Here is a 21,118-nt window from a genome sequence, read left to right as displayed (position 1 = left end):
TCTTACTGAGAAGTAATTTTCTTATTACCAAAAGACTTCACCCAGCAAACTATGTTCACTGCAACACAAATATGCTTTTTTCAGCAAAAGGGCTAAACAGAGAATGACACCATAAAGTATTACTGCAAGTGTAGTTGCTGGGATTGCATTTCGCAAGAGCTGCATTTTTCAGTTATTTGTAAGAATTGTCTTTCAACAGATGACTGACCAAGGCGTAAGAAATATTGGGCACCTGGTCGCATTTACAGAAGTGATCGAAGAAGTATAGAGCAGGAGGTAATATGCTCCTTTATACAGTACATGATTGCTTCTTGATTTTTTCATCTCAAGTTGCATAGTGCTTGGGTTTGCTTGTGCTCAGGTGTATGTGTGTAGCAGGATTCTAAAGTGCACCACAGTGTGCTACATGTTCATCTGTGACTCACGTAATCTGTGCAAACCACAGAACCCACTGCCCTTGCAGCTGAGTCAAATCCGGGCTGACATGTCATGCAGTTTCATGCAGTTTCACACAGCGTGGAGCGTTTACCGAGTTCACTGGGACTTGTTTTAGCCAGCATGGATGTGAATGGAAGAATTGCCGTGGCAACGAGGCCAAGGCCAATGGAAACACACAGCAGGGGTCCCTCTATCTCCATCGAGGGAAGAACGAGCTCGACTGCCAGACACTGTCAATCACCCTCCCTCTTTTGTTTGTCTTCAGATTTTTTTCCCTCAGATTTTTAATGTCCTAAAGCAGGAAGTCTGTAGGAAGTGACCCATGTTCCGCACTCACACCAAGCTGAGGCAGCTCCGCGCCAGCTCTCTGCGGCCTCTCGAGTGGGCCAGGGGTGGAAGTGCTCTGTCCGTGGGGGTCTGGGAAGCTGGGCTGGATCCCCATGCAGGCATGTCCTGTGCAACACACCTCTCTCAGCTCCCGTGCTATAAATACAACATCCGACTGCGCTCACCAGGCTGTCGTCCGGTCCGGTCTGCTCAAAGATACCCGCAACTTCAGATTATTTCTAGGGGAGAACACAGAACACCAGGCTGGGTACATGTAGGTAGCCTCCACAGACAGCCATAAAATAACGTGGTGGTGAAAGGATGCCTTGATGGGCACAGAGACGAGCACAGCCACTGGCTGGCCTGGCATTGTGGTGATACTGCTGGGGAATGAACAGCTCCATCTACAGGCCAAACTGGGAAATGTTAGTGGATGACTTCGTTTGAACAGCTCCATCTACAGGATCAGTAGAGAAATAAAACTAATTCCAAGCAATCTCATGCCACCAGGTCTTTAATCCGAAGCCACTCAAAAGGATTTAGGCCAAAGGCCTCGACACACGTGACCTTCCACAGATACACCACATCAGTGAAGTGGCTGGAAAACTGAATAAGAAATTGAAGGGCACTGCCATCAGGCTCTGCAGAAGATCATAAGTTCCAAATCCTGGCAACCTTCTAGTAACATCCAGCTTTCATTGATGTACATGTTCTCTAAAGATGTATCTTTGCCAGGTAGTGAGGGTCTTGTGTTGATCTCTGGTTACATTTCTCCAAAAAGGTGAAAGATTGTCCACTAAGATCGACAGACATGTTTATTCATTTAGCTGACACTTTTCGCTAAAACAACTTATAACTATTTTCCCATTTGTACAGCTGGGTAACTTCAGCGTATTTCTAGGGGAAGTGCCTTGCTCAAGGGTACTACAGGTGGAGATAAAGCTTCAACCTGCAACCTTTGGAATACAAAGGCAGCAGTGCTAGCCACTACACTACCAACTGCCCTGAGAGAGTACCTCTTAAATTTAATCTTTCATAACTAAAGAAAAGAAAGAAAAAGAAACTCTACATATATGGCATTATTTTTACTGAAGCACACCAATTTTGAAAATATCAGACACAACTTCCAGATTGTGATCAAATGTTTCCATAGATTTTAATGAATGAGAAATGCCCTGCACTGCTTGCTTATGTTTCACACATATTTGAATTCCATCGGAACCAACAAAATTAAGGATAATGGTAAGGACTAAAGATTAGAACAGATTCGAAAAACAAGACTGAGTTAACATTGTTCCCCATAATGGTGGTCTTCCTGGCCTACAGTAACAGAGGGCTTTCCTGACACCCAACAACCGTATATGATGGCACTGGGGGCACATTTTGCTTCTGAGAGAGTAAATACAGCCTTGCTGTCTAATATTGTCACTGTATTTTGAATCTGTAAGGCACACCTTTGTTCCCACGGTACAGCTACGTTCTTCAGATCATTATCCTAATGTCTGTCTACACAGCTTGCCTACAATGACACCAAGGTTGACAGGTAGCACAGCCGCTAAAGGCTGCCGGAACAAGTATTCGTTTTGGCCCATGTCTTGTACTCTTGATAAAAGTACTTAGTCCAAACTGTCTATTTTTAAAGCCACCGTTAAAAATGAAACTACATTGGCTACATTTTTTTGGTTACAGTTATATAATTTTGTGTACCTGTTCAGTGCTTATGTAGAAGATACATTATGCAGCATACAAAAACTACAAAAAACACATTTTTTTGCAAACCAAAGCACCGAAAATGGACATTTTAGGATCACTTACATCTAAACACTACCTTTCAGTATCCTGCAATACTCCCCTTCATTTAGTTGCCACATTCCACTGTCTCATGTATCATTACATTTATAAAGGACGGCAAAAACCGCATACGATTTGAATTAATCACTGTGGCCAGACAGTTATATTAAAAATAACATTTCCCTCCCCCCTTTCGTTATAATGGCCGTCTGTTTCTTGAAAAAACACTTGCCCTAAGCTGTGTAGCTGTTGGCTTTCTCCAGCATCCCCAGGGGTGCTCATGTGTTTTCCATTTTAGAGACCCAAACCGTGCTACATCATCAAAACAAAGTGTCACGGCAACAGGACCCTGGTCCAGGGGGTCTCTGGCCTTGCAGCTCAATGCCAATGAGTGAACCAGAACCTGTGATCTCAGTGTTGACCTTGAAGATCTGCCTCCCAACTGCCCTTATTTCTCTGATTCATTACTCTTTTTAAACATGTTTTTTACTTTTGTTCCTCCATCATTATTAAAAATGAATAATTATGTTTCCCCTGACATTACATCCTAAGAAGAGCAACATTCGCTCACTTCCACAGCGCTGTATACATTCACCCGCGAATAACTGTCCTTTTGAGTAAAGAAGGAAGAGGATCACAGCCATCGCACTCACCCAAGGAAGCATGGCCACTGTGTGTTCCCTGGACCTCCTTGCCTCAATTTGGTGCTGCATGTCAGAGTAACAATATGCCACTGGGGAGGCCCTTAGATTCACTGAGCTTTTCAAAATACCATGAACCTCCTGCATATCTCTCCCTTGGGGATTTTCGGAGCATCTCAGAGAAGATGAGAATTTACAGCAATAACACTGATGTCAAAGGTCAGAGTACATTGAAGATGCATACCAGTGATAAGTATTGTCCCTGATTTTTGTATTATATTGACATTAACTACAGCGGAAGGCAGACAAAGTCTGACAGCAGAATTTTGTTTGTTAGAAAGGAGCATGGCTTGGGATTGGACAATTCACCCAAACCATTGCCAAAAATACGCATAAAATTTGTCCAAAAAAATTCACAAGCAATTATGAATTTAAGGGGGGGAGTGGGGGTGTGGCGGGCTTAGCCTGTGCCCGCTATGTGGTTGGTCTGGGGTTCGAGCTCCACTTGGGGTGCCTTGCGGTGGACTGGCATCCCGCCCGAGGTGTGTCCACTCTCCCTTCGCCCTTGTTCCCTGCATTGCCAAGTACAGAGTACAGTTCCGGCTCACCGTGGCCCTGCTTGGGATGAGCGGTTGCAGACATTGCAAAAATTATGAATTTAAAATGAAGAATGTAGAAAATGGCTCATTTTTTTAAAAATCTTTTGATGCAACTGCTTTCACTATTTGCCACATTATCCAAAAGGAGATAACAGAACAACTAGAATGAAGCAGCACGGACTGCAGAGGCTTTCAAATTTTATTTATGCTAAGTTCAAACTGGCATGTGACTTGGTGGCAAAACACTCACCCATCGTGTGAGGATGGAACAGGAAGTGGTTAGCCGTGCTAGCAGCCTGGCTGAAAGACCCTCGTGAGATGGGTCGTGATGTGCACCCAGCTCTGTGTCACATCACTAGCCATCACCCGACAAAACATGGCCTCACCCTAGTCATGCAGTCAGTCCTTGCTGGGGTCAACCTTGCCGTGGAGCACGGGGCAGGCTAAAGAAGGTCTCTTGTGGCTAACTAACACCGCGTGACAATACGTTCCATCAGGTCAAACCATTTGCACATCAGCACCCTCCCCCCTCCTCAAGTCACGCCACACGGCCATAAGGGCACTGCCGCCTCACAGGAAATCACCGCCAGGAAGAATGTCAGGACGTGGCCAGGAGCGAAAGGCCGCATTCCTGCGCTTGCACGTCAGCCGCATTTCATCTACTCCGAAACAATCGCTCCATTTCAATCAAGGAGAAGAACAGCCTCAAGAACTCCTGCCATGCAATGAACCGACTATGTACAGCTGTAATTAAACAAGAGGCAATGGTAAAAAAAAAAACAGAACTGCGAAAACATGAGGAGAACAAGTTCAGAATTACTCGTGAAAGCTTGGCGGCTTTGGTTGCCCTCCAGTGGTTCCACGAAAGTAGCCTAATCTTGAAAAACAGAAGAAAAACACCAGGAACAACCAAAATGAAAAAGGAAGTTCTCCCCTTAGACCAATGGGCATTTTTATAGCCGTCTGCGCACAAGTGGAGTTTCACAGCATAGCGAGCCTGTCCACAGGAGCGAGAAGCGCGGTTACTTTGGCAAGCCGCGGGCGCTCTCCTTAGCACAACCCACAGCTTAGCCTCACAAAATGTTCCCGGCGTCAGTGGTACAAACTGAGGCCTTCGTGTTTTTTCAGCCCAGTGGAGTCCAGTTCATCGGCAGTAACGTGTGTGTAGTGGGAGGCAAACAGTAATCCATCCCTGAGAGTTCATCTCTGTTGGAACCAACCGACCACTCATTTGGTCCCACCATGAGGATTTATTGGGCCACTGCTCCACGGCAACAAAGCCCACTATTTACTAGTTCATTTGCAAGGAAACACAGTCTGACTTCATTGCTTATACAAAGGCTTAAAAATACAAATTCGCATTTGTGACGGCAACTTCACTTCAATTTGAAATAAGTCAAGCTGAAATTCTGATGAGCATTAAAAAAAGTTTGGTGCACCAAAAACCTCCTCCATGTAAGGGAAAGGAAAAATTAAAGACTATATTAATGTTATCTTTATTTACTCCTATGTGGATAAGTGAGGACAGAAAGTAACAGAAGGAGGCTAGCACACTGCCATAAGTTTCGGCCCATCTCAAGAACAGACTGAGCCGCTGGCAACTTCACAGTAGTAGAAGGACGAGGCAACCAGCTGTAACCCCCACTGATGGTGGAGCTCCTGGTGTTCCACATGCTGGAAGCATAGGCTGGTGGCACGTCTCACAGAGTACAGGAAAGGCATGGAGAGAAAGCGAGGCAGTGTCCGAGCAAGGTGGAGAGAAGCAAGGGCTTTACCTTTGGGAGGCGCAGAGCCCTGACTGCTCCCTGTCCATGCAGCTCAACATCTGGTGTCCGCCCCACCGCCGCCGCCGCCGCCTGATCTTCGGGTTCTGCACATGCGAGAGAGTGTGTCAGCAGACCCTGTCACTGCTTGGCAGCCACCCCACCAAGGACTGCTGGGTAACAAATGACTGAAAAATCTGCCCAGATTTTCTCCACATGCCGTGGCTGGTAAAAAAAAAAGGAAACGAGCGGGACGAGACCAAAAGATTGACGAGAAAAAAAAACACTATATGAAAAAAAACTGTCCAAAGAATTCAAAAAAGAAGAAGAAAGAAGGACTACGATGTGATCTCAGCGCAAATAAAATTCCCAAAGCCTAGACATTGTGGAACGCCAGGCAAGGCATCTGTCCCACTCTTCAGCACGCTCTCGGAGCCCCAGCCAGAGGATAACGCTCAGTGACCGCACCCCACCACCGTGGATCAGTCTCTCATTTATTCAGGATTTGGCGTTCTCCTTTGAGGGGCCAGACAGCCCATCTTCCTCACAACAGAGCAAGCACATTGGTTGGAGAGCAGGGGCCACAACTCAGCCTTACACAGCAAACAGGGCAGTAGGTGGCATGACCATTGAGGGCATGGAGCTTGTTCATGCATGTTCCAAAAAAATCTGCTGTGGTGTCTTAGAAATACCGCTTAACCTCAGTTTCTCTAGTACAACACCCAGCTGTGTAAACATGTAGAACTGCAAGCTGCTTTGTACAAATTTGCTGACTAAAAACATCACAATAATAACACGTGAATCCAGAGAAACATCCCAAGGGATAGCCTGAGATATCTGATTGATCAGCGCCTATCTAATATGTCAGTAATATGCCAAAGAAATACAACATTAAAAACTTTTAAGAAACTCTGCATTAACATGCCCAGTGCTTGCACTGTTGAAACTATAAACAGCGACACAAATGTAAACCACAAAGGAAAACTTCAAAGCAGCTACATGAACAACATGACGAAAATGTGTCTTGTTTACACCGAGGAATTTCCAGTGGTCACTGGCCATTCTTTAGAAATTCCAGAGGATGCCAGCAAATGCTTGGTGCATTAATCACACTGACACCCTCTCCAGGCATCACTGCAGTCTGCCACCATACCTTTCACCATTTGCCTTCATAGGGACATGGCCCTCCTTGATCACACCCTGAACTGCTCTTGACCACAAGCTCTAAACCCACATATGCCTGCGGAGTGCCACCAGGACCCCTCCTTGGACCTGTTGATGGAGGATAGCTTAGAAGCATGACAGTGACAGGAAAACACTGAATCATGTTGCTCTAACAATGCAAGGCTAAAGAGGTTTAGGATGGCAGCACAGCATCAAATTCTTAGGCATAATATATAGTAAAAATTACATATTGCACCAAAAAATGACTATCAACTACTGCACAGGGCAAATCTACCCCCCCCCCCCCCCCCCAATTCCCCAATGATCTTTTCCCCACAGTGTCATACATTTTACAGATGTAGACATAACAAACCTTCCTCCCAGAAATCCACTGGCACAAAGTGGAGAATGGAGAAAACAGGAGCTCCACTACCTCACAAGACCTCCACTTTAAAGAGCAAAGTGCCCCCTGCTGTAAATCTCTCCTGATACCACCCAACCCTTCATGACTGCCTCCTAGTCTTCTTTACATGCACATGTGCCACCTCCTACAGGCACATCAACATGAAGAATAGAAGATCTGCTTCCAGCTGAGACCTGAAAAACTGGCACTGGAATCTTACTTAATCCCACAGGGAGACTCTCCACTTGCACAACCCTCTGATGACCTGTGTTAGTCAGGTGCCATTGGTTTTCCCTGCCACAGGTGGTGTCTTCTGGCATCATACAATTGGAAATGAACATGACAATAAAAGGGACCACACAGAAAATTGGCTCACTAGCACTTTTTATACTTTTACCCCAGAAATGGAGATGCCCAGACGAGGCTACCCTTGTAAACAGAATGCACCAGATCAGCAAGTGCTACTGTACCCTAAAGACGGTAGGCTACTTAACATGAGCCATTTCCATGCACTTTAATTTGAAGAGGTGAGCAAGGGGTCTTACTCTTACTTTTCAGTCACTCTTCCGGGTCCCACATGCTCTTTTCCAGTAAGAATCATGTCCCCCGGCGAACATGGGAGGTGGTCTCCACTGAGGGTCTGTCTCCCTCTTGCCACTCTGATGGATAAACACAGATGCAGTCTCAGCAAATAACTCTTTGCATGTTTTATTTAGGAGGGAGACAGCTTGACTGTGGTTCTGCAAGAGCTCTTCAGTTCAGCAGTTCATGGTAGGTATCTTGCTTGCGGTTTCTATACAGCACAATTCCTTGTGGGGCTTGAAACAATAACCATCATAGGGTGAGTCCTTAGTCTAATCCATTACCCTCCCTGCAGCCCTGAGTTACAGCACTGTTCATTCATAGGCGTTGCAAGGGTCTGCAGGGGTCAGGCTATGAAGACTGCTAAAGAAGTCATTGCAAATGACACTGAGTTTGAGAGCACCCTCTGCTCAACAACAGCGACTCATTCACAAATAAACTGGGCACTCCAGCCCCTCCTTATTATTGTTGCCTATGTCAGGCCTGTAAATTACCTTTACCGGCCTACTGTGATTAACCTGTTGAAACCTTGAAGTCAGCAAGTCTCCGATAGGCCATGTCCCACAGTGCCACATCTGGGATCCATCAGCAGGGCAGACAAAGGCCCCCATGGCGAGTGGGAGCTGCGTGCAATTATTCATGCAAGTAAGCTAATCACAGGCTCGGCACAGACATGATAGACACTGCTTGTTACTAATAATTGCCAAGGCGAGGCAAGGACTCTGATAGTCCTGGATCTCTGCTCTGTCATGGGGTGATGGGGCAGAGGAGAGGCATAACTACGCAGGCATCCAAGGCCACAGGAATGAAACCGTGGGCCACATGCACCGCCCTTGAGTAGCTGCACCAAAATTACACTTTGTATAAACAGTCAAAACTGTCCTGCTGTTATTTTTTTTGCTTTCAGAACCACTTGTCTTCCAAGGAGGAACCAGAGCTGTGAGTAGCAGAGGTGGGCGTCGTTCAGCTGCAGCCAGGTGATGTCATGTGGTGATGTCATGTAATGATGTCATGGGCACTTGGCTAGCTATGCAAGCCTCCCACTGGCTGGAGACTTTTGCCTACGAGTCAGGCTCCAGAGCACGGCGCATGAGCAAAGAACTGCATGGCGAGCAGCTCAGACCACATGACAACCACACACCAAAGCAGCAATGGAACACAGCTAGAAAGAGCACGTGCGACAACCCTCACCTCATGTGCCTGCTGGGGAAAAACATTATTAGAAAGCTGAGCTGTTACATGTTACAAATGAGGCTTTTAACAATCCACTGAGAGATGTGCTTGACACGTTACACACAAGAACATTGCATTCCACATCATTTTGCAATTTACGGCACACAGATCAACCGCAGTGACGCCCACTTTAGTAACCATAACACAACCTTGCAGGAACAGCGGATGTTGCAGCAGAGATGGATGACAGCACTGTAATACTTATTCCCTGTCGACGTGTGTCATCTTCGGGACGTTTGCATCCTACCAGGACAGACCGAGTTCCCACAAGTCACTCTCGTCCTGTTCAAGCACGAGTTGTAATTACAACACATCAGATGTGGGTTGGTTCTAATCCACGCTGCTCTTATCCATTTCTTGTCTACACACCATAGTCAGTGATATTTGACTGAGGTGGAAAGATGCTCTGATGATTTGACTCCCCCCGATGGCCCAAACTGCTGCTCTCCTCTTTTGGCTGTCAATACCAGGAGTGAGAAGGTGTGGAGTGACTGGCAGGTTCCATGAGGAACAGACGTGGAACAGCGTGGAGAAGTGGCATGTAATTTCAGGCAAGGGGTTATAATTATCCCCTGTTTTCTTTACCAAAATAAAACTTTCCAGAGAAAAACAGGGCCCAGCTGAAAAAGTGGCAGGGTGACATCACAAGAGAACATTGTTGAAAAGAAGTTGGTGCTTCTATAAATGCCATAATTAGGAACGTGCAAAAGTCGGAGCGAGATTAAGGCTAAAACACAAATACATGTTTACACATCCTTTTCTGTTCACAGGAAAAAGAGAAAGTAACCAAGAAATAAACTGATTGAATATGTAATGGCTTACTAGAATTTTCCATTTCATAATTTTCTTTCTCTTACTTCATTTTTAAAAATAAAAACAAGCCTTCCAGGACTGATCCAACTAACCACTCCTCATTTATATTTAGAGCTACACCACCCATATAAATATTACTGATGTAATAATCAGGATATTAAAACCACGGTCTGAAAACAACACATTAAGGTTGGGTCCACGTGGCTATTTTTAAAACAGATGAAAACTGTTAAACACACTAGTCTTAGTAGTAAATGTGAGCCTACCTTTCAAACATTTCACGAGAAGGTGTTTTTCTTCAAAACTTACAGACTGGATTGGTTTCATCCCAACGCGTCCTAGATCAAATATCGTCATCTGTATCTAATTAGCATTTTATCTTGTACCCCGCTGTAATGTGCAATACCCCACATAACAGGGGCACAGTTGGTTATAGAGGAAACAAAAATGAGATGGAGGATTTGGTCTTAAAACGGGACTGTTTGGAACAGGCTCAGGAGATCTATGGTGTTGGGTTTAGCAGGTAAATAGTGCCTTGATTCAGGAGCTGGACAGCGGGGTCTCTTTCGCGCTCCACGAGTACTTTAGAGCCACAGGGAGCCCCCCGATGATGGTGGCGGTCCTTCAGGCGGGTGGTCTTATCGTTCCAACTTAATAGTCCTTACAGAACTACTCTACTTAGCATATTTTTAACAAATGAAGCACACATGGTGTTTGATAGAGCTGCCAACCACATGATCCATATGCTGCCATCAAAAATGTCAGTTCCCTGGATTCCTGGACTACTCGCACTGGCAGCAGCAGTGGACTCACTACTCCGTTTGCAATTGAAGATAATGTATGTTTCATATTTGAAATTGTCAGTTCTAAAATTAACTGAAAAGCTGCCACCCTTAAAAAGGAAGCATGGGACAAAATGTGGAAAAAGATTTGTAACCTGTAAGGCTTTGTTCATATACACTACTCTTTAGAAGAGTACATGACCAGTCTTGCTTCAGTAAAACATCCATATCTGTAAATGTAAGCTGACTTTAAGGAAGACATTGACTTTGCAAAAAAATAATAACGCTGAATTTCTGAAGAATTTAGCAGCTCTAGGTTGTTATCCTGTAACGTGGAGACTGCTAAAATGCAGTAATTCTTCAGTGCTGTGAATTCCTCAGCTGGACGTCTGTCAACATGCTGTTTTTCAGTTTACACCATAAAGAAACAACACATTTCGCTAAAAACTGCAGTGTCTCAACACAATTTGAATGAAACATAAACAAGTTCAGCTTCCAGTACAGAAATGGAATTTCATTGGTATGTTTCAAGAGGATCTCAGTCATCGCGCATAGCACTGTAAACCAACTCATGGCTGTGGCTTTGCTGGTTTCTGCACTCTGTTCTACATATAGGTTATAAACCATTCAGACTCCACTCTTTTCACTCCCTACCAGCCTCTCTGAGTAATACGTCTTTTTTTCTTACTCCTGTTTCTCAACCAAGGAAAAAACTGTGTTCCAGGCTGCCTGCAAAAGCTGTTTCAATCTGGATAGTTGGCCTAAAGTCAGGCCATGGCCATTGGGAATAGTGAGCCTAGCAACCACTGAGGCTACATAGCAGGACAAGACCCAAAATACTCAGGACGCGCTTCTAGCAGTACCAGAAAGGTTAACAGCGCTGGCTGGAAAGCAAATTGAAACAGTGTACTTGTAACCGTCTACAGAAACACTATGGAGTGTGAGCGGGAGAGGACTGCTGCAGAGGCTTGGAGTGCGCTCCTAAGGGCAGAGCTGTGAAAACAGTACATATACTTGAAGGAAAATAACAGAGCATCTAGACTTCATGGAAAGCTCTAATAATAATATTAAGGCTGGTGTGGCTCCGCCCACACATTCATTTCAAGAAGCAAATGCCAAATTATTCACCCTTTCCAGCAGTCCGTACTTAATGGCTTAGTCGGTCTCATTTGAACATACAACACGACCACTTTATTCAAGTGGAAGATCAGGGTGGGAGAATGTACTTTTCAACTCAATGCATTTATGAAAATAATTTGAATACAAATCAAGTCATTGCTGAAAATGGTCTCTAACTATAATTACAGCTTAAATGGGCAATTTACACTTATTCTACAAGGTGCATTAACGCTAAATAGCTGGCTTCTAAATTAAATCATCTTTGAGGGAAAATGTTGTCTAGGGAGGTTCAGAAAAGAAAAATAATACCTGAAATTCTGGAGTCTGCCCATAAACTACCGAAAGTCCAATAAAATCAGTGCAGGCTCCAAAACGCAGAAAGATGTACCTTCCACCAGCAGCAAAATGGAAAAACTATGCCTAAGTGTTGCACAGTGCCAAAGACATGACCAACTTAAACTCAGTTTAGTCCAAAAGTTTCCCCGGTGCGTACTTATTTTGTCCCGTGAAACGAAAACAATTTTCTCCCTTCAGTCGGCAAAGAGGCAGGATTTGGCACCATGTACCTCGTCAAATTTCTTCTCATCCCGCCGATGGGGTGGCCTAAGCAAACACAACAACCTTTCAGCGGCTTGGCAAAGGTGGGCCTACGGAACCTGCGCTAATGTGTACAGCAGAAACCAAAGACGTCCTATAAACTGCATCCACCCCTGTCGATTGCAAGAGTGATTACAATCAGTTGGAATCCATTTTCCACCGGCTCTGTTGGAATGTGGGACTCTGGACATTTCACCCCCAGTTTGCTCACACACCTCTTTCTGGTTTCTCACCACCTCCCAAATGGCCTTTCAGTTAGGTTATGACAGCTACGCTAACTATTTACATTAAATTACCGTGCTTGTTCACGATGAGTTTCTTGGCAGCATTCTTGGGGCTTATCACAGAGGGTGACACAACTGAAGAACCATTAGATTGATTTTAATAAAAAATCATCAGGATCATCAGGATCCAATGATCTGGAGCTGGACATTCACGGTAGCGCAACGGATTTGGCCGGGGTGTGTTGGGTCTGAGGTTTAAGTCCTGCTCGGGGTGCCTTGCGGTGGATTGGCATCCTGTCCGGGGTGTGTCCCCTCCCCCTTCAGCTTTGCGCCCTGTGTTGCCAGGTTAGGCCCTGGTTCCCTGTGACCCTGCTTGGGACAAGTGGTTTCAGATAGTAGGTATGTGTGAGCTGATCCAAGGGAAACCAGGTGATAACATCCTGTATGAGTTACTGAAAGAGCACTTTTACAGATGGACTGTGCTGTTGGAAATACATATGTATTAAATCCCATTTAATGGCTCCATTTGGAAAGATGATATACTGTATCTGGATATATGACAACTACCTGGAACAGGTCTTGAACTAAAGCTGCAAGAAAGAAGTAGCAGCATAGCATGTTAAACACAGACATGAAAACCATATGGAGTGTAAGTGAGAAACCAGTGTATCATGTCAACTGATTCACGAGTGTGTGTCGTGCTGTAAGAGCATACAACACCCACCAATGTGCCACCTTTTGTAACTAGAGTTGGACTGTTCCCTCCAAGCACATCGGCACATTACACCGTCACTTTAAGTATTCTCTGTTTTAAGTACTCTGGCTGTCTATTGTTATTTATTGCTACCATATTTATTGTTATTGTTAGCATTATTTATTGTTATTGATTTGTTTTGTCCAGTATTATCTATAGTTTTTTTGTTTATAGTCTGTGGAGAAAAACTCAAAGAAGAATTTCATGGTACTTGTACCTATGACAGTAAACCTTGAACCCTGAACCTTAAAGTTATTACACATGGTAACCTGTGTCATGCCTCTGCCCTCTGACGGGGATGCATGTGCAGCCATAGCAGGTTGATACGCACAATCAGCTCATCAGTCGAGGAACAATGTGACAATTGTCAAAATGTCTTTATCGGGAAAGAGACGGCTTGTAAGAGTGCCCTTTCTCATAGTCTCCTGTGCATCTCATGGCTGCTGTGCAGCCATTCCTCCCACCTCTTTTTAACGGTTCTGGGCCCCTCAGCAAGCATGGTAGCAATCAGCAGAGACATTGCAGCAGGCAGGAAATCTAAAATTAGTTTTTACTACCTATAACGGAAGATTTACGGGATGGTTTAATTTGCAGTCTCGGGGCAAAGAAACTGAACGAAAACAAGTCTCTGGCCCAGGTTCACTAGCCCTCAGTCAGAGCGAGCCGGCAGCTCGTGGCCCGTGTGGCCCAGTTGCCTCCAAGCACACACAGACGGTTCGAATTAGCCAGGGCCCTTACTCTCAGCAGGCCAAATGTAAGGTTTACCACCTCATTCCTTCCAGCTCATTCAGGCAGTCCTCGCCTTTACAGCTGTCTGCAGCACCATTCTGCCCATTTTATGCAGTAGCTGTTAGCTTTGTGATGTGTCAGTGTGCTTTCGTTTGACTTTCACCAATGTCATACTTGTGCCACCACCCCAGGATTTGCCCCTACCTGTTGAGGTGTGTGCATGGCCAGTGGGGACAATTACTGGCAAGGAAATGATTTTACAGCTCACTGGATGGACAAAACACAATTATTTTTCTTGCCATAATAAGTTGGCTGAGTTCATTAAAGATGTAATGCTATGAGCGGCTGAATCAGACATGATTTTATGCAAACACAACTTTGATTGTGACAGAAAAGGCCAAACCAAACCTGATTGTTCAAAGTACACCATACTTTGCAGAACACACATGTTACACAGCTGGGAGACCTCAGGTCATACAGTGTGTTTGAGGGTTCAAAAACTGCGACGACCTTGCGGCAATTTGCTCGTAACGCATATCCGCAATGCAGACCAACAGGGATGCACATACTGCCAGAGAGTGCGAAGAACCACAAATTCTTATTTGTTCGTTCTCAAACATACATACAATTTAATCTGAAACTTAGGGCAGCCTTCTGTTTTACACAGCTCGTCAATGCGACCATTGACTAGCCTCACTACCGCAACCACAGAGCCCCACCACTCCCTCCTAATCTAACCTCCACATTTTCTTACCCACTTCAAATCCCCTCTTCAGCTCTAAGGACTGTGGGCAACCAGTCCGTGAAGCTGAGATGAGGCTGACTGACCTGTGACTGCCTGGAAGACACACGTGTGTGTAAAGCAGCCCTGAGGGGGCCATGCTCTCATTAAAACAGCCCCAGCGCTTTTCGGCACTCTAAACACACCTGTGGAATGAGAGTCCACTCAGTGTGTTGAGCTCTTAGACATTTGAGGGCCATAATCACTCACTCACATTTGCGATTGCTTAAAATTTACCTTGGATCAAAGCCCACAGAGGATTTTTCGGTCACTAACAGCCAGACATCTCAAATGTTGTATATTAGATGCACAATCATGCAAGAGAAGAATCTAAAACAAAAACTTGCATTTTACCTGATAGAATGTGAGACTCAAAAGTAAAGCCTTTCCTTGTGACCTCTGTATCCCCAAGTGACAGAAATAACAGTGCGATCAGATAACTGTGTGATTTATGAAGGTACAATTTTAGACACAGTACTGCCTAATTATTGCTATTAGACACGACTGACTCACCATTTTTGTATTGCTCATTTGTGCATTGCAGCACAGAAAGCAAGATGCAATTCAGATGACTACGGTAAAAAGACAAAAGTGATGTCTGGTGTGGGCTGAAAATTCTGCACAGGCGAAAGACAGTTAAAATCTTCCAGTTCATTAAATGAATCCAAAGACAAGGTAAGGGAAGCGAGGGATATAGAGTATGGTACTTGGTCAAGGGAAAAATCTAAGGATAAAAGCCTAAGCAATGTTTGTCAAAGGATGCCATTAAATGGATCAGACAGTGCACTGCAAAACCAAGATTCCACTAAAGCAGGGTAGAGCCAAACCCTAATTGAAAAGACGTGACAAAGCACTGGCAACACATGTTAAATATTGCGTGGAATGGAAATATGAATTTGATAAGGCCAAAGGAAAACAGATGTCACATATGTGATCCCTACCGCATAATTTGTCTTTGAGTGAGATTTTTTTAAAAATAATTGGTTTTTCATTATTAATGATTTTGACAATTCAGAACTCCAGATCTGTTGTTGTTGAGTTCTGGAATAAATAAATCCGGCATCAAAAGAACAATCTGAAGTTCACAAAACAACATGTATATCTTCGCATGCACTATTAAAAATAAGTGTCCCAAAAAGAATTGGTTCAGTTGGTGTCTCAATAAATTTGTCATACTGTATATTGCATTTGTGTTGGAAAAAAGGTTTGTAGTATATTTCATAGACTAAAGAACTAAAAATGAAAGCGCATCTACAAAAACTATCTGATACATTTAATTTAAAAATGCCTGTTCTTGACTCTCAGCGTGTTCAACTCTGCATGATATTAATTTGATTACAAAAATGTCTTAAGATACAAATACTGGTAGCAAAAATAGTGCAGCAGAAGCAGCTCTTGAAAAACTGGAAAAAGTTTGAAAAAATGTAAAACATGTTCAAATGTTTTTGTAAAAATTTTCCAATAAATTTGAAAGCGATGAAATAGGGAATTACATGCACTTAAAGTCTTGACAAAGTCTCCCTTTTTTTTTTTATTAATGTAAGCTTTTTTTTACTAAATACTTGGTGTTTCCAAACACTCTTTGCAGCTGAGCTGCCACCTTCATTTAAAAGAGTACAGCTGTGCTGAGCAGAAGGACTAGGCCAGTGATGGTTTGATGGTAACTCTCACTCATTTATTATTAGGCTGATATATCTGGCTCTGTGATCATTTTTCATGATCATTCCATCTTGAACTGAATGTGTTATTACCTCCATGTGTGACAGTCTGCTTACCTCAAGAGTGTATGAAGTCCAAAAAAATAAAACTGATACAGGTCTATCTGAAAATAACTCTTAGAATAAATTCATTGTATATATTTGTTGTGATGTATCTCATTCTCTCACTAACTGCAAATAAAGTTTAAAATAAGATAGTTATATATAAAAATTCAAACATCAAATTAACAAAGAAGGACAACTAAAAAGTTAACTTATAAAAAGCAAATATCTCTGTCAAATACTGCCTGCGAGTCTCACGCAATATAAGCACTCTTTCCAACAAAAGTTCACACCAGAAGCCATATAAACAATAAAAGTTAAAATTAATCTTAATATTTATGATTACATATTCCCCTTTTTACTTGAGTTGGATATCAAATGTTATGCATATTGCCAAAATGCAATTAAAGGTCAGTTCTGTCCCAATTATTAAAACTTGCATATGTAAAAATTTAAATATATCCTTCTTGTCAGTGTAATATCAGCAAAATTTTAAATAATTTCATATTTGGTTTTAGCTTTTTTTTGTTTGTTTTCCAATATGTGTTTTAAATTTTTTTATGGTTTGTTGTGATATAAGTTGAATGTGTCTTTATGGCAAAGATACAGCCAAAAGCAAGACAAGTATCCTAAATAAAGAAATTTAAGAAGAAAATTTACTTTAAGATCTCAAAGTTACCTTTGTTTAAGATTAAAAATGTTTATTAAAATGTGTTTTCCACTAATTGTGCCACTGAATTACACTTCGAGTGACTTATAGTGGCCATATTAATCAAAAGGCTCTTAAGCACAATTACCTAAGAAATCTGAAAATTCACTTTGATTAATTTCTTTGTTTCATCTTAATTTCACAATTTTTAAACACTGCAGACGCGTTGCTGCTCCAGATGTTGACCTCCTCTAAGCAAAAACAGAGCTTTGACAGGAAAGTTAACACCAACATTTTTAGCTCCCAGTTACTGATTTAGCCACATTTAAGACGGAAGTTTGCCATAATTGTAATGCTTGGTGCTCTGATAGACAATAAACAATAAACTCAGCATAAACTCACAAATGGCTGTTCTTGCTCTGGCCCACAACTGCAGACACATTAAAGACCAAAGAAATCCAGAAAAGATATTTTAGTTAACCTTTGTCAAAGCCGAATTATTCCCTCTCTAGTAGTATACAGGTGTAGTCCAGGTGTTGTGTTAACTTCTACAAATTACGTCATCATCATCAACAACAACAATAATAATAATAATAATAATAAGAAGAAGAAGAAGAAGAAGAAGAAGAAGAAGAAAAAGGGGGAGCGCGGTGGTGCGTGGGGTTTGGCCAGTGCCTGGTGGGTCTGGGGTTCGAGCTCTGTTTGGGGTGCCTTGCCACAGACTGGCGTCCCACCCTGGGTGTGTCCCCTCCCTCTTCGGCCTTGCGCCCTGTGTTGCCGAGTACGGCTCCGGCTCGCCGCGACCCCGCTTGGGAAAAGCAGTTTTTGACGATGGATAATAATAATAATAATAATAATAATAATAATAAATAACTACAGGTGAGGCGACATATATAATACTTGCTAAAGCTCATGGCAAAAAAGTCAGAAGGAGTAGTTTCACAGTCTGTATAACTGCACCTTTAATTAAAAAAAAATGAAGATATTGAACGGTTAATTACAGTTTCCATTCGTTAGATGTTTATTTTCAAAATCAGCTGTTTAGGGCTAAAAGAAATGATAAGAATGAGTAATGTTTTAAGCTGATTACCTTGCGTCAGTGTACGTGCAAATTGGACCCGCATCTGTATTTCTGTTTACTCGACGTGTGATGTGACGCAGTTTTAATGTTCTCTACTCGTTCCGCTTTGTGTGTGTGTGCGTGTGTGCGTGTGCGTGTGTGGGGTGGGTGCTGCGCTACCTGCGGCCAGTCACAATCCACGTGCGCATCACTTCCCCTGAGCGAACCCTTCACTCTTCCATTGAACAAAAAAAGCAAGTAGCTTGAATGAAAAACAATAAAGTGCAGGAATTCGCGCCGTTTCATATATATAAAAAAAAAAAAAAACAACGAAACGAAACGCTGCGAAGCGATCAGGCAGAAACGGGCGAACTTAGACTAGTTTGACAGAAAGAGCGGATGCCGGAGCGAGATGTGTCGAGTTGTCAGTCAGAACTGGTCCGAAGCGTCCTCAGCATCATCACTGTAATCATAGTCGTCGTGATCGTCATCATCAACCAGAGTCCTTCCAAAGCTTCGTCTAACTCCGCGGACACCTCCGAGCCGCTAGCGACCCGTACACGTACACGTACACCTACACGTACTCTTCTACTTCACTCCGCTCCGTTCGGCGTGTGAAAAAGCTCATACTTACGGCTAGCGACGGTTCCGATGGACCAGAAGCGAGTTCCTCCCCGAAAGTGCTGCGTTCAGTGGAAACTTTCCTGCTTTTCTTGAAACCTGTGGAGCAGCGCAATGTTCGGGCTACATGTACGGTACTATGGTACTTCACTACACATGAGACTGGTCAGTGTGGGCGAGAAACAGAGACAGAGAGAGAGAGGGGGAGAGCGAGAGCAACAGAGAGGGAGAAAGAGAGAGAGAAACAGAGAGAGGGAAAGAGAGAGAGAGCAAGAGAGATACAAATGTATTAGGACTGGCAATGCCTATAAAGCACACTAAACCAAAAAGCATGCGAAGGTACAGAAAAGAGATCTAAAGCAAAATTCACACATTCTGTCTGTGTATTTCATTACCCTACATGTATTCTTTGGATTCTCCTTCTGGATGTCATTCATATAAATTATCATCTAATGTCTGGTATCTTATAGTATTACTGAAGTTCTTGGTTTCTGTGCAGTTTGAACAGCTCTCCTGTAAATGTCAAAACTAATGTAAATTCCGTAAATCCAAATACCAGTATTACATTTTTGCTTTGGAATTATTATTACTGACATTTACTGATACAACACATTTGCCCAAAGCAATTTACACTGTTAGATAGTCATTGTAACAATAATTGACCCATTTATACAGCAGGGTATTCTTACTGTACCAATTCAGGCCAGTACTCTGGTCAGCAGTACTTCAGCATGAGTTTAAAACTGAGATTTGAACTGGAAAAATTCACATTATCGGGCAGCACCCCTAACCGCTGTGAAACCTGCTCCGCTTGGCAGTTTATTTCACATTAAATTTTAGAAGTTTTTGATATGCCTTTTTGCAGAAAGTGTGTTTTTTTCTTGTTTTTCAGTTGTAGCTGTAAAAATGTCAGGTTGTTGATTGTCAAGCTACTGAATATGCATCCTTCACAAGTACTCCAAATACTCTCCAGTGTCATACCCAAAAGTCAAACCATAATTGAATTTAATTATTGTAACATGTATTCACTGCATCTGAATATTAGATTTATGCACAGAAGTATTCCATCACAAAACATGAACACATGAAAAGAATTTACTCAGTAATGTTCTATCTAGGTATACTGTAGAAAAGTGACACAACTAGAGCTGCAATAGTTCATAATCTCATTTTTAATGTTCCATAGAGATGTGATTGGTCATTCTTGTTACTTGCATGTAGCAAACCTTTCAGATATAACTGATCAAGAGAAACCAGGGAAAATTCAATTTTTTCAGGTGGTCCCCAACTTACGATGGGGTTATGTTCCGCAAAACCGATTGGAAGTTGAAAATATCGGAAGTCGAAAATGCATTTAATACACCTAATACACACCTCTGCGTGACAGACTGGGAGGTGTGGATCTCTGCTGCTACCCAGCATCGCGAGACAGTATCGCTCCGCATATCGCTTACCTGGGAAAAATTCAAAATTCGAAGTACAGTTTCTACTGAATATCTATTGCCAGCTCACCATGGTAAAACCGAAAAAATTGTAAGTCGAAGCATCGTAAATCAGAGACCATCTGTATTCATTATCTACTCATTCAGCTGAAGGTTTTGTCCAAAGATTGTCCAAAAGTAAAAAGTGATTGTCCAGGTTTTGTCGAAAAGAAGAAATTACACTGTTATGTCTCTAAATCATGCTATGTGCAGTTTCCCATTTACACAGTTGGTCATTTTTACTTAATTAAGTTGCCCAGTGCTGCTGCAAGCTATATGATATAGATTCTATATGATGATAGATATTGCAATGACAGGGATTTAGTTTGAATAACATACGTGCAAAATATCAGGACGTACCAAGTTATTCCCTGATAAAGCATGGTTGCAGAATAATGGAGGTCTTCCAGTTGATGCAGTTTGGAATCATTAAGCAGAATCAAAGCCACCATGTTATTATGGTCTTTGTTTCTGCTGTTGTGATAATAAAGAAACATTGCTTGAAATCTTCAAGTCGCAACTTATAGTCGTGGTCATCATTTGGATTTGTCATTGTTTAAAAATCAAGATTGTACTCTTGCTTGGCCATGCGCAAATGAGTTTGTGCGTGTGTTTGCAGAATAATACAAATGTAGAGGACTGGCTTTTGGTGGCAATTTTTGGACAGGGTGTAGCTCACAGAACTCTTCTTGTGACAGAAGGGGTGTTTTCCATGAAAGAGGAGTTATTTTAGCTCCAGACGTGTTTACATTTCTGTGGTCTGGTCTCCAACTTTCCCTCTCTCACTTTTTTCCCCTCCCATTTGAC

General features: G+C 42.8%; 1 protein-coding gene across 2 annotated transcripts in view; it reads right to left on the bottom strand.

The window, feature by feature from the left end:
• erg (ETS transcription factor ERG) overlaps positions 1-18,276 on the bottom strand; it is a 40,175-nt gene extending 21,899 nt beyond the window's left edge. The window contains exons 1-2 of one of the 2 annotated variants that reach the window (XM_018755561.2): positions 18,240-18,272; positions 5,572-5,666 (exon numbers count right to left, since the gene is read on the bottom strand). The gene's annotated coding sequence lies outside the window, so the exon portion shown is untranslated. Of the gene's footprint in view, positions 1-5,571; positions 5,667-18,239 lie in introns of both variants that reach the window. The other variant, XM_029251439.1, reaches the window with a different exon arrangement.
• Positions 18,277-21,118: the final 2,842 nt, after the last annotated feature.

The sequence above is a fragment of the Scleropages formosus genome, chromosome 4 (assembly GCF_900964775.1).
Source record: "Scleropages formosus chromosome 4, fSclFor1.1, whole genome shotgun sequence".
Lineage (NCBI taxonomy): Eukaryota > Metazoa > Chordata > Actinopteri > Osteoglossiformes > Osteoglossidae > Scleropages > Scleropages formosus.
This window is presented reverse-complemented; position numbering and strand designations above follow the sequence as displayed.